Source organism: Lycorma delicatula, chromosome 6, assembly GCF_047948215.1.
Source record: "Lycorma delicatula isolate Av1 chromosome 6, ASM4794821v1, whole genome shotgun sequence".
In the NCBI taxonomy this organism is placed as follows: domain Eukaryota; kingdom Metazoa; phylum Arthropoda; class Insecta; order Hemiptera; family Fulgoridae; genus Lycorma; species Lycorma delicatula.
Window position 1 is genome coordinate 69,345,883 of NC_134460.1, and position 6,000 is coordinate 69,351,882.

The window sequence follows — 6,000 nt, forward strand, 5'->3', positions numbered from 1 at the left end:
CGAACAAGGATTCGTCTTCATATCAAATATGAATTGATATCTTTAATAATAACTGATAATTAAAATAAGAAAAAATTTCTTTAGGAAGAATTAAAATGTATATCATATTATTATTATTAATCTGTCCACACCAATAACAGGTTTAAATTGAGATTTATTTTTCAAAAATACACTTGAAATAATTACGTTTATCAATAGAGTGGACCAACTTAAATAAATACACATAAATCTATAACGAAAATGAAGGATACGAACATGAAATGCCGGCACAAGTAAAACGTGTACAGTGATGCTCCTGACAGGTTAAAGAAACGTAAAACTAATTTAAAGTAAAAAATTTTTAACCCAATGGTGAAACTACAATAAGGAAAACCCTATTTGATACATGGCCGCTTGTATTGCATGCAGCCATCCATCAAGAATCACTAATTTTAACTGTGTAGTTATAAATTTATTGCACGCCCAATTACTTTTTATCAGTCTGTTATCGGTAAATTGTTCATTAATTGTCATAAATTTCAACCAAACACAAAACAGAATCAGTTTAATTAAATAATAAAAATGTCTTGGTTACCTTTGGAAGCCAACTTATGTTTTAACCTTTTTTTATAGAAATAAGTATAATCTTAATTTTTGTTACTCAAATACTATTTCAGAAAATTTGAGTAACTTTGTATTAGTGAACATCAAAAAAATTTGATTAAGATAATTTAGGAAAGTACTTCTTTGCCAGATTTGGCAAAAGCGATTAATTCATGAAAGTTCACTTACTAATGTTTAAGTATGTGATAATTATTGTGATTTGTATAGTAGCTTATCCTCTAAGAATGAGTGGTGCTTGAGAAAACTGAAACTTTTGTAAGCATTAGAAGCATTCAGAAATGAAATAACAAAAAATTCTGCTAAAAATAGATTGAATGTAAGCTATTATAAGCAAAGTTTACTTGTTTTAAATATATAAATTATTTTTATATAATTTAATGATTTAGTATAAATATTTTTCTACTTCAATGCAAGCTAGGTGTCTCTACTGCAGATAAGTGAAAGTTATAAAACCATGATTAATAAAATGTTTTTTAAAAAAATATTAAAAATAATGAGCGGCTATTTACGTACTGATAACTGACAATACCCTTCCATGAAATTTTTTAGTAATAATGTATCTTATTCTCAGAAGTATTCGGTGAATAGAATGATACTGGATCATAATCTTGAAAAAATCATACATGGAAACATATTTCCTGTTATTTACATATAGTTGTGATTTTTAGATTTTTATTATTTTTTTTGTAAGTGTAACCAAATTTTTTATGTTAATCTATGAATAATTTTTAAAAAATTATTACAGATATTTTTCTAATAAATTAAATTTACTTTTGAAATTATAATTAACAATCTCCATCTGACTCAGTTCTAATACTGTAATGAGTATTTGGTTAATTACGGTGTTAATAATTAGGCTACTAACTGGTTCTTCAAACTTTTGAACAGATTGCTTAATAATAACAATAACAAAGATATACAGACATCTAGAATTTACAAATCTGTTAGTAGCAAATTCTCCCATGGGCAAAAGAAGCAGTACCAACAACATTTTTTTAAAGTTTAAATGCTGATTTCAGATCAAGACCGAAATTAGTTTTAATAATTTTTTTTTTTACAATAAATGTTTTTTTATATTTTAATTTTTCACAGCTATCTTAAACCAAATAATCAAAAAAAAACTTATGTCAAATCATCCCTAACTTCATAATATGGGTGCTCTAACTAGTAAAGATTACAATAATCACTATTAAATCATACAAAAAGAAACATAATCAGATTCAAAAAATAAACATTATAAAGAACTTTGCTCGATTTCAATAAAAGGTTCTATCTAGCAGATTAAACTAACTGGTATTTTACTTACATGATTGCACAGAAACAGAAAACTCCATTCTTCTTATCTTTAGATAGTCTGTAAAAATCAGTAGAAGTTACCCCTTTTGTACGACTTATCAAGTAAGACGTAAGCAGGTAAGTAAAAAATTATCTCACTTTTGCCGTAATGCACCATCAAGGTTGTCATACTGCCTTCTGCACATGCATGTTTAGAGTTAGTATGACTGTGGCACATGTGTGAAATTTTATCCTGATTGCATCATTTGCCTCTTGGCTATTACAGTGTAAACATTCCACTCCACTAGTAGTTTGCACCAAGGAGGGGCTGAAATTCATCTTAGACTTTAATCACAATACAGGGACAGTGCTTTATCAAATAAAAGTGTTTTTTTTTCATGGATCGAGATGTTTTTAAAAGTGGACGGACGCATGTTATGCTTGAAGAGGCAGCACCTGTCAACCTCCACCATAGACAACAAGATTCAGAAAGCTTGAGAGATGGTTCTAATGAATAGGCAAGTTACCATCCATGAGGTAGCGTCTTCTTTGAACATCAGCCATGGTTCTACCCATCGAATCATCCATGATGAGCTTGGCTTCCATAAAGTCTGCACAATGGGTACCAAGACAGCTTACTGCAGAACTCAAGCTCAAACATGTTGACATCTGCCAGTGTGTAGTCAATCACTTCGAGGAATTTTGAGATACTGGAACACCCTTCCTTCAGCCCAGATCTTGTTCCCTCTAATTTTCACCTGTTTGGGCTGGTCAAGCATGCTTTGCGAGTTCATAACTCATCAATTTAAATTGGAATGTGCCATGGCCTACCTCATGAACATGTATTCACTAATGTATATTTTATTACAAAAAAGAATGTTAATTTAACATCTTAAATATAAAAACCTAGCTGATCTGGAATCAAAGAACAAAGGAATCAAATCTGGAATAAGAGGAAGTATATGGATTATCAAGATAAATGGAAGAATAATCTTTAACAATTTAAAGAAGGCTCAGTAAAATTTAATTGAACAGATTCAAGGAAACACACACAACTAACAGTCTCAATAAAAATTTTTATTATATAATACATTAAAAAAATTAATACAGTACAGAAATTCTATATCACGTAATCATGTGCTTTCTAGTAACATGACTATTAAGATTATATTTCCTACTTGAATGATAAGGACAATAAGGACATTGATATTTCTTGCAAACAACTTCATGTTGCAATAATGTATTTCTATCTGGAAAAGGGCAGGCACATCTTCGGCAGGAATAATCACTGAAAGTTAGCGTATCACAATATCTCTTCTGTTGAGCATCAACATTGTGCCAAAACCCTGTAAAAGACAACTTATATGTCACTTACAAACGTAAAAAAGATTATTAAAATATATTTTATAAATAATTAATGTACACTTGATTAAAAATAGGAAAAGATCAACTAAATAATTATATATAGTAACAACTAACTAATCAGTGCTGATAATTTAATCAACTGATAAAAAATTAATAACTGTACATTTTTACGTGACATCTGTTTTACTTACAGAAACAAGCCGGCTACAGAATATCACAGAGAACTAGTAACAAATAATCAATCAATAGAAACCTATAGAATGACTATAGTAGCCTTAATGAAGATGTAAACTTTGAAATGATGGATGACATCTTGTTTTCTAGACCACAAATTTGATTATTTCTTTGTGAACTCTTACAATTAATAAGAAAAATAAGTCACTATAGAAATAAATTTATAAAGTGAAAACTTCGCAGCAACATTATTGAGTTTTACATGTATCGAGTCATTACCTTCACGCAATGACAGAATATGGAATGCTAGCTTCACAATGGCAAAACAATTCATGTATTATATGTGAATATACGTATCATAAAATGGCTGATTTACTATTTATGAATGTTTAACAAGTTTCTGAAATGGAATTTATCATTCTACACAGGCCAATAAATGATAAATATTAATAAAAAAAAGTTTGTTAACAGCGATCACATATATAAATTAATGTCATAAAAAAATCTGACAACAGAATAATGTGTTATCTACAATAGATCTTTTATCTTATTCTTGACAGGTTCTTTACTTAAATTGAGATATTATAGGGGAAGCTCATATAAAAAGAGACCCATTGTGTACTTTTTGGTAAAAGGAAAGGAGAGCAGGTATTTTAAGACAATTTATTTTGCTTGATGACTGCGATGGAAAAAGATTATAACAAAAAAGATTGGGTTTTGAAAGTACAAGATATATAATTCATGAATACATTGACAATTATGTTGAAACTTACAAGTAGCTCTTTTGTTAACATGACATATTGTTCTGAATGTTTTCTTTTGAGCTTTATGAAAAGAGATAAAGTGCACTACAAGCTCCCCAAATAATAATAGTGTATTTAAGAACAAATTCAACATACACATGATAAAAATGTCTCTACAGGTTCTGCTTAGATTCCATGTGAATTGGTCATATATGGGGAGACAACAGAGTTCCTGGAGAAGGAAACAGGTATTTCCTTATAAATTTATTGCTAAATTTATAAGGAAATAGAAGTTCAACTATGAGACAGCGCCCTGGAAAAATTGGTGAGTGTAGTGTGGTTGAAACAATCCTCAATTGTACATTTCAGAGGAAAAAGGGTTAAAAAGTGAGGGATAGGAAGGGTACGAGGAAAAGCATGAGAGAGGGGTGATCACTCAATGGCTTCTACATATCAAAATATTAAGATAATGTAATACACAAAGCAAGATGAGTATCCAACACATAATATTCACAAAATAAGTAACATTCTCTGTCTAGAACACTTAAGAGATTTTGAAACACTTATTAACTAACTATAATTATGATATTCTAATGTCTCTAGATATCTAGTGCAGCTTCCTTGATTTGTGTACCTGTAGGTGGCTGCATCCCTGTATATTGCAACATCCATGGATTGCCAGCCCAGAATTATTATTAATAGAACTTAACAAAGTAATGATGGCCAGGAGAGAAACTGAAGAGTTGTTTAGCATTAAAATTTAACCGGTGCCTTGATGTATTGACCTTCTGCATGGTAAAAAAAATAGTTGTTTTACCGTGGAGGTTTATCTATCTGTGCTCCATTATTGATAAACTTGACCCACCCCCTTCTTTTGCAAATGTAAATTTTTACCATTCATTGTTACTGAATTTACAATGAATTTAAGAATCAAGTAGGTATAAAATCTACTTGATACATAAAAGTCGATATAACTCAACTACTCAATATAATAAATTAGGTTTATCAATATCAAATTTTAATACCAAGATATGCTAATGAATTATTTTTAATGATAGTATGCAGTTTTAAAATGAAAGATATATCTAAAAATACTGGGAAATGAACAATTGTTACGAAATGAGAATATTTCAGTAAATCAACACCAAATGACTAAGAAATAAAAATAGAAAAAGTTTTATTTAGATATATATATATATGCCAAATTAAATTTAAAAGTACATTGGAGATATATAAAAACTATTTTTAATCTAAAAAACATTAATTGTAAACTGGAATTTTTTTTAACTAATTTAAATATATGAGCAGTACAACTATTTCAAGATACGAAATGGTGGACATTCAAATGAAATAAGTAAGTTACTTCATTAAAAAAATAAAATCAGCTTTTCGTAATTCTAAAATTATAACAAAAAATACTAAGATATTTATGAAAAAAAAATTAAAATAGGTTATCAGTAAACTAAACTTTAATAGTTGCATAAAAATTTTATTATTATCATTCAAACACTTGCTTAAGAAGTTCACATTAAAAGGAAACTACTGTCATTTATTCTAACAAATATCATTGGCATAAAATCTTCAGAAAATGAATTTACCAGAAGTAACATTCATAATGTATAGCAAGTGCAAGTGTTACACAATAAAAAATAAATATGAATGTGACATGGGATTATTACTGAACGTAGATATTATTTTAATCTTAAAAAAAATAATAAATGCTAATGATCAACAGCTCTTTAAAATATTGTAATAGTTAATTCAATATAATAATGTAAATGAACAAAAGATATTTCTAATTGGCATCCTTCATGTAAAAATCGCTTAATAATTAATCAAT